The following is a 12,304-nucleotide window of genomic DNA, read 5'->3' as shown; positions in this document are numbered from 1 at the left end:
ATATATATATATATATATATATAGCATGAACAATGATATAATTCAGATTAATTTAGTAACACAAACAAGAATAATTTTGAATGGTATATTGCACCTCATAATTATATTACATAAACGTTTATCCTCATATGAAATGTAAGAATTGCTCAGCCTTAATAATATTGTTTGTCTGAACAACTATAGGCAATAAAAATTAAAGTGAATCAATCTAACCCAGGTAGGATTGATTTCACAATGTTGCATGGCTGCTCCTTGCTTTTAGAGGATCTATTTCTCCATTTTTTCATCACTTGATCTTCATCCTCACCATGTATGGAAATACGGCATTTATTTCAGTCATGAACTTTTCCCATACACGGTGTTTGTCCGAGGCACGCACGTTTTGCGAAAAGCTGCCTTGTTTTCTGAGGCAGGCCCTGTCAGCATCAACACCACATTACTGGTCCAATTCTCGCTCCGTCTTGGTGACGCAGGCTGCATCTTGGTAATGGTGAGCTGCGTAGCTTGCTCCATCTTTCTACAGTGAGAGCAGTGAACTGTCAGTGGGAGGCCACAATCACGTCCCCCGGGCCTCTCCTCTGGTACTGTTTGTTTTGGTTGGCGGAAAATGCGTATTGCGTTACGCTTTTGTCTATAAATTTTTCAGTCACGGAAAATAATTACTCGTCTCAAAATTAGTTTCCGTTGATTATAACTAATTGAAAAATCCTGGTATTCATAGGTATGCTTTTAATATTTATTTTTTTTAAGTTACTTGCGGTACATTCTCTTAGAAAATTTATTTTTTGTTATTGATGTTCTGTCATCACGCCTTCTCATACATGGGACGTGATTGATTGACTGATACATTTATTGCTGCACTAGTAATTAAACACAACAAAGGAGGACGATGGACCTATAGCCATCCATCCCCTGGACAAAGACATAAGGGTAAAATATAAAGATATGTAGTGTATATTACAAAAATATAAATATATAAATACAGATATTGCGCACCTTATTGCATAAATATCCTACAGGGAGTAAACGTAAGATATTCCTTGGGTATATCCCTTATAGTGGCTGAGTCTAGGAGATGGTCAATGACCTTGCGGAATAAATTTAGTAATGAAAGGACATTTTGTGACAATGACGCAGTGTGTCTTTGCCCTAGCTGGGACAGAATCAGCAAGGCGTAAGTCCATAACTTGGGACTTGCTGAGCTTGTCTCAGTAGGTTGCAAGCAAAGTGGCCCAGCTAAGAAAAAAAAAAAAGTTAAGAAATGCTAAGTACATTTCTATAAACAGATCAATCTTCTATTTCTGTTTATTAAAAAAAAAAAAAAAAACTCGCAAGTACTACGTAGTAAGGAATACTTATTTTTGTACCTGAATACCATTTAACATCAATAAAACATGTCTTTATATTCTATTTATTTTTTTTCCTACAGCGATTCCTATCGGCACACATTTGCCCAATTCGTAAAAAAAAGTAATTGGATGTATACCTTTCTAAGGTTTAATATTTATAAAATTATGAAATCATTTCTTTAGTGAATTCAACCCCATGACTGGTACCGGATGCAAACTTCTGCTCACCCCTCTCACCAGTCACAGTTCCACCTTCCATCCAAAATGTACGTACACAATACTGGCTGGCTGGACTTGCCTGGCAGTTTGCTGTGTGGTCACTTCTGTCCACACTCACCATGTCTTGCAGTACCGTCTGCTGTGCTGCTGGTATAGGTGTTTGACACACGTCTCAATTCTACTGTATAACGAGATACGCGGCAGTGGTGTCCCGGTGCTAAGACTTAATAAAACTGACAACTTTGGCCGCTAGGCGTGTTTTCTGCGCATGCGTGACTCTGGAGCAGACGACGCGCCTTGGGCTTCGGTAACAAAAGTGAGTGCATGTTGATAGAAGAATCCAACATAATTACGGAGAAGGTAAGTGTGCATGCCATTTTGTATACAAATACAATGTATATATGTGAATGTTGCATATTCAATAAAGAATATTGTTGTAGAAAAAAAATAAGCAAATGTGAATAAACGTATATTTGATCATTAAATGGTGATGAGACCATGACTGGAAAGAGAAAGAGTTCATTGTGGCATTACTAATGCATATTAAGCAAGGATGTTATATTACAAGTAGGTGGAATGACGTCACAAAAGTGAAGCCTGCGCACTACCACGGTCTGCTGCTGCCCCTCCCCCCCTTTTCACCCAAAACATTGCCGACCGCCCATTGAAAATACATGGGAACGCATAAGTTACTCTCTTTATTTACAGCCTTATGTCCATGTTTGGAGGCAGCCTACCATATATGTTACCTTGAAAGACTCGCAATAGTCGTTGCATACTGTGCCACGAAGATTTAGACGGTAAATCATACATACAAATGAGATAATACAGTGTTTTCCAGCTTTGGTGGACTTGGGTGAGAGGTGGGAAGCTGTCTTTGGGGCAAACGTACTACGTATGACTGAACAAGGTCATGGATGTACACATGTGAATATACATGTGCATGTATAGATGTAGACATGTATATATATCTATATCTATATCTATATCTATATATATATATATATATATATATATATATATATATATATATATATATATATATATATATATATACATATATTTAAATGAAAGATAGGTAAACTGTAAATCAGGTGAAACGGCCTCTAGGTTGATTTTTCTTGGTATAACAATTACTTAACACATCATAATTCTCTCTCTCTCTCTCTCTCTCTCTCTACACGTATATATATATATATATATATATATATATATATATATATATATATATATATATATATATATATATATATATATATACATATATATATATATATATATATATATATATATATATATATATATATATATATATATATATATATATATATATATATATATATATATATATATATATATATATATATATATATATATATATATATATATATATATATATATATATATATATATATATATATATATATATATATATATATATATATATATATATATATATATATATATATATATATATATATATATATATATATATATATATATATATATATATATATATATATATATATATATATATATATATATATATATATATATATATATATATATATATATATATATATATATATATATATATATATATATATATATATATATATATATATATATATATATATATATATATATATATATATATATATATATGAAACCTTACATTATATTTATTGGCAATTCCAACTAAGAGTACTGTCAGTGTTGATTTTCAGACTAGTAACACATACGATTGCTGCTGATTTATGAAGTGTGTGTCTTTTTGAAACTGACTACCGCCATATCACGTGACACGGTGAAGTCAGTAATACTGTCTGTCAAATGAATGTGTGTGTGTGAGGCGTCAGTTATACAGTGCTGCCACGTGCAGGGTAATTACCCTGATAGATATATGGAAAAAGACAGATTTTTAAGGTAATTTTACCACGGCAAACTCACTGAAACATAACCATTTAGCAGAGAGAGAGAGAGAGAGAGAGAGAGAGAGAGAGAGAGAGAGAGAGAGAGAGAGAGATAAGGGGATGGGGTCTGGTACCGCAAGTTGGTTCTGAACGTGTCGAATGGCACACCATGCACTGTTTCCATTGGTCGGAAACTTCATGGCAAAACTGCTAGCCCTGCTTCAAGGCCGGTTCACACGTATCAATATGCGACTGAAATTGCAAGTCGCTAGAAGTATCGATTGAACCCTTCTAATCGGAACACGTTCACACATGGCAACTGGAAGTATCGGCTAGTTGGTGGGAAGCGAATGTAAACAACTTTCCTCCGGTGACGACGATTGCGATAAAATTAAATCTTGCCATGTCTTCAATCCTCACCTCCAACAACACTGCATTGAGGTAAACAGTTCTTGGAGAGTGGCAGTTATCTCATGGAACGTCGATTTGCCTAAGTTTTTTTTTTCGGTATAATTCATTTTTAGGGTCCCAGATGTGTTCTTTTTCCCTCATCAACTCCAACATCTTCCCTACATCTGGACACCATATTTTCAAATCTTTCTCTGTGTCGCCACAACGTAAACAAAGTCGCAAATCGACTTGTTTTGTGATTGGTTTTCCCAATCGCTAGGTACCGTTATTCAATCGGAAACTACCGACTTGCAGTTTTAGTTGCATATTGACACGTGTGAATCCACCTTCACTCAAGCGACAGTGCAAAGATTTTTTTTTTTTTTTCAAATCAGTCTATTGACAACAAAAACAAGAAATTCCCAAAAGACAGACATATCAATTGTAATTATCCATGTTGAGAGAACCTTTGGAAATTCAACATAAGAAAACTTCGAAATGACCTCAACACACGTGAATCTCATGACGGATTGCATATCAGACCAGGAGTAATCCATCGAAGAGTTGTAACATGAGTGGATACCCGTGGAAATACACCCGAGTACATTATTTCATCACCCTACATATTACGGTAATATTTCTTACACACACACACACACACACACACACACACACACACACACACACACACACACACACACACATGAGATGGAATTCAATGTGGACAAAAGTCATGTCATGGAAATGGGAAAAAGTGAAAGACGACCACAGTGTTGCCAGCTCGCTGAACTCAATTCTGGCTAAATATGGTACAGAAACTGGCTAAAATTGGCTAACTTTTGATGGAAATTAGCAAATAAAAATTCTCAAAGCCTACAAATAACATTTGGTGATGTATTATTGCCTTATATGTATGATAATAAATATAATGAATATACTTATATTAAAAAATCGCTAATTTTCTACTTTAGAGAAATTAATTTTCATCTGCCTTGATGATGAGAATGGCTCACTGTTTTTCAAGTGCTTTTTACTTTTAGCATGTTCCTTTGTATCATAAAGTTTTGCTCTAATCACTGCCTTACAAAATTTACAATGTACATTATTTGCATCACCTGGAATTTCCATTATCCAGTCCTTCCAGAAGTCCTCTTGAAGCCACTCTTTTCTAAATTTCTGTGTGTACGGTTGCTTTGACATCTTGATAATAGGCTGTTCCCCACACTGCTATATATAGATTAATATGCTAATATTCAGAAGAGGGCAAATCGAGTACAGGCTCCACGCACGATGGGCTCACACTGAGAGCTCACTCGTCTTAGACGGTAGACCTGTATCCAACCCGTAACCCATTTCGTGAACTGGACGCGTCCAAGACATGGGATCTGACCGTCTGAGTCGGATCCGTTTCACTGTTTACAATTTTTTTTTTTTTTTTATTTACTCGGAATGTAGGAATACTACTATTGATACTTAAAAATGCAAATAATTGTAAGTTACTCACTTCTGTCCCTATAAAAATGGCTAAAAAATGGCTAAATCTTTTGAGATTCTGGCTACCTTTTCTGGCTAATGGCTAGATCAATTTTTTTCTGGCTGAATGATTAAAAAATTGGCTAGATCTAGCCAGAAACTGGCTGATCTGGCAACACTGCACACGTACCTTGTGGTCTTGTTTGGGGGTCACACACGGTTATGTCACATTGCCTCACTGAAATTAGAGACGTCACTCGGAGTCTATAAGTCCAAAAGTGAGAGTAAAAGTGAGAGACTATACTAAGTATAGTAAACATTGCTATGGTCTTTTGTATATATCTGGGGTTTGTGGGTAACAGGAAGTGACTGTTGTTCACATCCTGGGTTTGTGGGTAACTGCTGAATAGGATTCTTATTGTGTCTACTGTATAGTTCTTTTGTCCAATGACGTGCCACCACAAGCTGCGCCAATGGGAATTTGCTATATGTATTCGTAGGCGGGGCACAGCTGGGCAGACAGGTACACAGAGATCTGTGTGCGCAGTTGAGCCATGGCCACCAGTGACATTAGTTGTAAAGGTTGCGAATTTGATTACTGCGAAATCATCGCTTCTGCGATGCAAGTCAGTGTACAATCGAGAAGAGGACCAGCCAGGACCTTCATCCTACCCCAAAGCAAGGATACGGTAGATTAGGTTTATGTTAGGGTTAGGTTAGTGTTGTAGGGGGGAGGGTCGGGGGGCACAGCTCCCCCGGTTAGGTTAGGTTACGTTAGGTTAGGTTTTTGTCCTTAGATTTTTTTGGATCGCCATATCTCGCCTCTTTTGGCTCCCCCCAAAAAAAACCTCGCAATTCCCCACGTGCCCCCAAGCTTGTTGGGGGGAAGGGGGGTAATAGAAAAGAATATGTAAGGAGTTGCTGTTCTATAGATTTACCTAGACTTTATACAGAGGCACATGGTTTGAAAAAGTCATCTTGATTTTTAAACAAATATTAGATTCGTAAATCTATTTGTGCAAGACTACTTCTCCTATAAAGTAGCAATAGAGGAACTTGCACTCTCTGATAAATCCATATGTGAGTGGTGTAGTTTTGCACGGGAAGTTGTTGTTGCCTGTGTGGGTCAACAGAAAAAGATTGGTGGTCCTGGTGAGATTGTGGAAATAGACGAATCAAAGTTTGGAAAAAGAAAATACAATGTGGGAAGAATCATAGACGGTCAGTAGGTGTTTGGTGGGTTTTGCAGAAACACACGTAAATGTGTCATGGTGCCTGTTCGAAACAGAGACAGAAAGACTTTACTCGCTATCGTTAAGGATCGTATTCTCCCAGGAACAACAATGATTAATGACTGCTGGAAGGCATATGACTGCTTGCAAAGTGAAGCTTTCAAGCATTTAATAGTTAATAATTTATACAACATTGTGGACCCTGAAACAGCTGTACACACCAACACCACTGAACGACAGTGGAAGGAAGTTAAACGTAGAGTGCCCATGTTTGGCAGGAGGAAGAAACACTTCATTGGATATTTTAGCTACTGCCATGTTCAAAATGCAGTTTTCGGAGTCGAACAAGCGATTTCATGTATTCATCAATGAAGCTGCCAAATTATACCCTCCTCCAACATCTTAATCATGACAAAAAAGTAAGTTAATTGAATAGCTATTTTCGTTTCTTAGTACATGGTAAATGGCTATATTTCATTACTGTAAGTGACACGGACGTATTAGAAAGATTTTCCGGTTATTGTTGTAGGGGGGGTCCGCGGGGGCGCAGCACCCCCCCGTTAGGTTAGGTTACGTTAGGTTAGGTTTATGTTAGGGTTAGCTTAGTGTTGTAGGGGGGAGGGTTATGTAAAATTTCCCTATACTTAGGGATATTTTCGAACATTTGGAAAATTTCCCTAGATTTTTCAAAGTCCATGTATCACTCAATTATGCCTCCCCTCCCTAAAACCCCCGATTCCCCACAGGCCCCCAAGCTTGCTGGGAATGGGGAGGATAATTTCAGCGAAAATTATTCTTGAATTTTTTAATTTTTCAAGTTTTTCCTTGAAAACGGCTATTTTTGTCCTTAGAGTTTTTCGGGCCCCATATTTCGCCTATTTTGACTTCCACCCCAAAACCCCCGATTCCCCACAGGCCCCCAAGCTTGTTGGAGGGGTTAGGGGGGGTGTGGGTAGAGAATAGGGGGACGGATGTATTGTGAAGAATCACCGTTTGAGTGTTTAAAGTAATATTAATTGGTGTATTTTGGGCAGCCACTGGTGGCGGAGACGGCGGTGGTGTCTTCGGTGGCCGCAACGCTTATCTGGCTTGTCTCCAGTCTCCATCTCTACCAACGTCACTTGACCGTTCTGATTGTGTGTGTGTGTGTGTGTGTGTGTCTGTGGACGCATATTTACCAAGTCTGGAAGGGTTCGTCCCGGTGTTGCAGTAAAAAAATGTCCCGGAAGTGTCTTGCTCATCTGCGCATGCGTGGTGGCCTATGCACATAAGGCTCGAGTCGGCGTCGCATCTCGTCTCCCCTCGTGTCCCTCACTTTTTTGTTACCCTTTTGGCAATTCCATGGGCATTAAATCAAGAGTTTGCAGAGTTTGGGAGGGGGTTTGACCATCTCTCGACTTTACAAAGAACAAATTTTTATTCCTCTATTTCTCTACTCCTTTTAAAACACTCCATATCTCCTAAGAAATCCTCGTTGATTCCAATATGTGACAACTGTTCGATCGGGAGGAATAATCATGCTTGAGATGGAAACATTTATTTATTCGTGATATTAATGACCTGTTTATATGCCAATCATTTGAATTTTTAATAAACATTTTATTTGACTGTATATACGACAAAAGAATTTTGGAAAATACATGTATTTATCCCTATACATGATGGTGCAGTATGACATGTTGCTGACGCATGCGCAGTATGCTTACTAAATCTTGTCTTGACTCCTCGTGCGTCTGGCAGTGCATAGGCCACCCACGCATGCGCAGATGAGCAAGACACTTCCGGGACATTTTTTACTGCGATACCGGGACGAAATTAGAGCCAATCATGTCAGCATGACGTCGCCAGAGAGCGAGGAAGTGGCGGAAAAATCATACTTACCTGGTAGAGGAGACACTGATCATGAAGGCGATACTCTCAGGAAGAGGCTGTGTGTGTGTGTGTGTGTGTGTTGGTGGAGTGCCAGAGAGAGAGAGAGAGAGAGAGAGAGAGAGAGAGAGAGAGAGAGTTGTCTCCATAAAAGTGTATAATTCTAAGGCTAATTTAATCAAAGAAACTAAGACTTTCGATATTTAACATGCATATGGTAACATTATTGATAGCTAGTGTAGTGTAGCACAACACTGGAATAGTGCATAAGCAATATTCCCTTGTAAAACTTGAAAAATCTGCCGGTAACATTTTGCCTTTCCGCCTCGGGGTCTAATTTCATCCAGTGCTGATGTCTAAGTAAGTTGTGTATAATTATGCACTAAAACATAGATATTCACTACTAGAACACTCAGTCATCCAACAAACAGAGGAAATGTGCAAGGTTTACTGCCTATTAATTTGATGCCAACGTCGACGACCCGAAAAATGCCTCCACGAATTAATCTTACAAGTAACCACTATATAGTTAAATTAGATGAAAATGGGTTTGAAGATGTTAACCTCAATATGTAACTAGCACATCATGCACAAGTGTTGTTTAATTGTACAACTTGTATGCCCCTTTCGTGTTTAGAACTAGTCTAGCTACCTGATTGTATTTATAATGCTTGTAAGAGCAGGAAAGGAGACAATATTTTACCCTTAAATGTTCATCAGTAATATTCATTATCTTAGGAAAACACTCACCAGCAAGGATAGGATTATATGTTGCCTTTTCGGCTTGTTTTTACCTTTGTACTCCACAATAATCAGAGCTGGCTTTTTTTTTTTTATTTACCCTACAGTATCTCTCTCTCTCTCTCTCTCTCTCTCTCTCTCTCTCTCTCATATATTATATATATATATATATATATATATATATATATATATATATATATATATATATATATATATATATATATATATATATTACAAGTGCAATCATACAGTTCACACATAACATATATATTAAAACGGAATTTTTCTCCAACAAGCTGGCCATTTGGTTTCCGCGGTGTTTACGAATCTTCAGTACACAAACGGGTTGGAAAGCCAGCAAGTTCGTGGAGGCATCTTTCGGCTCGTCGACGTTGGCATCAAATTAATAGGCAGTAAACCTTGCACATTTCCTCTGTTTGCTGGATGACTGAGTGTTCTGGTAGTGCATATACACAACTTACTTAAGACATCAGCACTGAATAAAATTAGATCCCGAGGCGGAAAGGCAAAATGTTACCAGCAGATTTTTCAAGCTTCACAAGGGAATATTGTTTATGCACACTACACTACACTAACTATCAATAATGTTACCATATACATGTTAAATATCGAAAGTCTTTGTTTCTTTGATTAAATTAGCCTTAGAATTATATACTTCTATGGGACAATCTCTCTCTCTCTCTCTCTCTCTCTCTCTCTCTCTCTCTCTCTCTCTCTCTCTCTCTCTCTCTCTCTCTCTCCACCAACACACACACACAGCTTCCTGCCAGGTGCGTTTGAGACGGCGCACCGGCACGTGCCGGCGCGAGACGTATCCTCTCAAACGCCGGTGATAGGTAGCGAGTTGCCGAGCCGGGATTCTTTGGGACGCTCGCTCCCGAGAGGTGGTGCTGCGGTGACGTCATTAACAAACATGGCGGCTCAAACAACATGTTTCCAGTGTCCTTCGTGCCCTTTCCAGGGACTAGACTATGACTTGGTTCTCCGTCACGCTCACAGATGCACTGGGAAGTACTTTACAAGTACCTGAGTGGGAGAGGTGCTTTGAAGCAATGGCAATATTGCGCAGTCATGGAGGCGAGTAGCTGTGGTGGCGAGTGGACGTGTTGTGTGTGCGCTCCGTTTCTGGTTGTGGTTTTTATAGTTAGCGAGTGGTGTTTGTGCTTGGTGTCTGTGTGTGGTGCTTTTGAGTGTTAGTGAAGTGAAAGTGTGTACTGCAAGTGTTAGATTAGAGTGAAATAGTGGTTAGAATCAGTGTTTGTGAGTTAAAAGTATTTTGGTAGAGCGAGGAGACTAGGCTTGTAACCGTCAAGTTGACCTTGAAAGAGGATTAGTTGACCTCACTTAGGCCCTCCCACCACCGCGGTTCCCCACCCGCCGTCACCTAGTATTTTTATTTGTTTGTGAGTTAACATATTGTAAATTAGTATGGCGGTAGCTACTGAGGTATATCAGAGTGTGATTGAGTGCGTGAAAGAGAGTGTTGAGGTGGGATTGGGAGAGTTTGTTGTGTGTGAGATGTGTGGGCACGACAGGAAGGTCGTTGACTTTTCTGAGTGTATGGTGTGTAGGCTCAAGAGCGAGAATTTAGTTCTTTCTCTTGAGCACCGAGAATTGCGAGAGGAAATCAGAAAGCTAAGTGAGGGGAAAAGTGCGAACGAAGTTCTCATCTTTGAATTGAAGGAGGAGGTTAAGAGGCTTGGGAGGCAGTGGAAAAAATTAGGCAGGAGATCAGTGTTAGGCCGAAGGTTGGACCTTCTGAGGGCGACAGGGTGGCTTGGCCTCTGTCGGGAAGAGCAGAGTGGGGAAGAGGGAGCAGGCGAGCCAGACTGGGAAAGATAGTAGTCAGGATAGGCAGAGATGGCAGGTTGCGAGGGGAAGGAAAGCGGAGATAGTTAGGGAGGATAGGACTAAACCTGTTGAGTGTGAAAATAGGTTCGGTTTGTTGGAGGGGGAGGGGGAGAGTGAGAGTGGAGTGAATGAAGTGGTTGTGGTGAGTGAAAGGAGAAAGAAGGGGGTAGAGGAGAGGAGGAGGATGGTTGTGCCTAGCACACCTCAGGTGTGTGTGGTGGGTGACTCTCAGGTTAGGTATTTAGATAGCACTTTCTGTGGGAAAGACAGGGATAGGAGGACGAACGTGTGTATGCCTGGTGCAGGTGTGAAGGCAGTGAGTGAGGAGGTGCAGAAGAGGGTTGGGGGATGGAGAGGGAGGTGTAGTAGTTTTGCACGTAGGTGGGAACGATGTCAGAGCAGGTGGGTCGGAGGAGTTAGTGGCAAGATTTCGGAAATGTTAGGCAAGATAAGGGAGAGTGGTAGGAGGTGTGTAGTGTCAGGAATCTTGCCTCGTGTGTATGTTAGCAGGAATGGTTGTCTAGAGCCATTGGTGTGAATGATCGGGTAAAAGGGATGTGTAAGGATGTGGGTGTCAGCTTTGTGGATGTATGGGATAGGTTCTATGGGCGAAGGGATTTGTATGCTAGGGATGGTGTGCATCTGAGTAGGAAGGGTGTGGATGTGCTGAGTGGATGTCTGGAGGGGAGTTGGGATGGAGTGTAGGGGTGAGGTAGCAAATGCATTCCAGAAGAAAGATGCTAGACATAAATTAGATAGGATAAACAGAGATAGTGAAAAGATTAGGAAAGATTTCCAGGTGCAAATAGGAGAGAATAAGATTAGGATTCCAAATAAGGAGACAGCATCTAGGAAGGTAGCAGGACTTAAATGTTTTATGTAAATGCCAGGAGTCTTAGGAACAAGAAGGACGAGTTATCTAGTTATATAGTTGAGGAGGACTTAGATGTTGTATGTGTCACAGAGGCATGGGTAAATGAGGAAAAGTTTAGGAAAATAGGAAAGAATATGAAGTAGATGGATACATTATGTATTTACACCAGAGAATTGGTAGGATAGGCGGAGGAGTAGTTATTTATGTAAAAATCCTTCATTTCCAGTCAGGTTAATGGTATTAAGGTAGATAACAGAGTAGAGTCCTTATGGCTGGATGTTAGAGTAAACAAAAGTAAGGTTATTAGAGTAGGAGCTTTTATAGGCCACCTAACCAGTCAGCAGATGTAGACAACCTTATGGTAGATGAGAT

General features: G+C 39.5%; 1 protein-coding gene across 3 annotated transcripts in view; it reads right to left on the bottom strand.

The window, feature by feature from the left end:
* Positions 1 to 1,846, bottom strand: part of LOC123502745 (serine/threonine-protein phosphatase 6 regulatory ankyrin repeat subunit C-like) — a 71,371-nt gene extending 69,525 nt beyond the window's left edge. The window contains exon 1 of one of the 3 annotated variants that reach the window (XM_045251983.1): positions 1,624 to 1,846. The gene's annotated coding sequence lies outside the window, so the exon portion shown is untranslated. The remainder of the gene's footprint in view (positions 1 to 1,623) is intronic. The other 2 variants (XM_045251982.1, XM_045251984.1) reach the window with 2 other exon arrangements.
* Between the last annotated feature and the right edge of the window lie 10,458 nt (positions 1,847 to 12,304).

The sequence above is a fragment of the Portunus trituberculatus genome, chromosome 12 (assembly GCF_017591435.1).
Source record: "Portunus trituberculatus isolate SZX2019 chromosome 12, ASM1759143v1, whole genome shotgun sequence".
NCBI lineage: Eukaryota > Metazoa > Arthropoda > Malacostraca > Decapoda > Portunidae > Portunus > Portunus trituberculatus.
The sequence above is the reverse complement of the archived record's forward strand: the minus strand, read 5'-3'. Positions and strand labels throughout refer to the sequence as shown.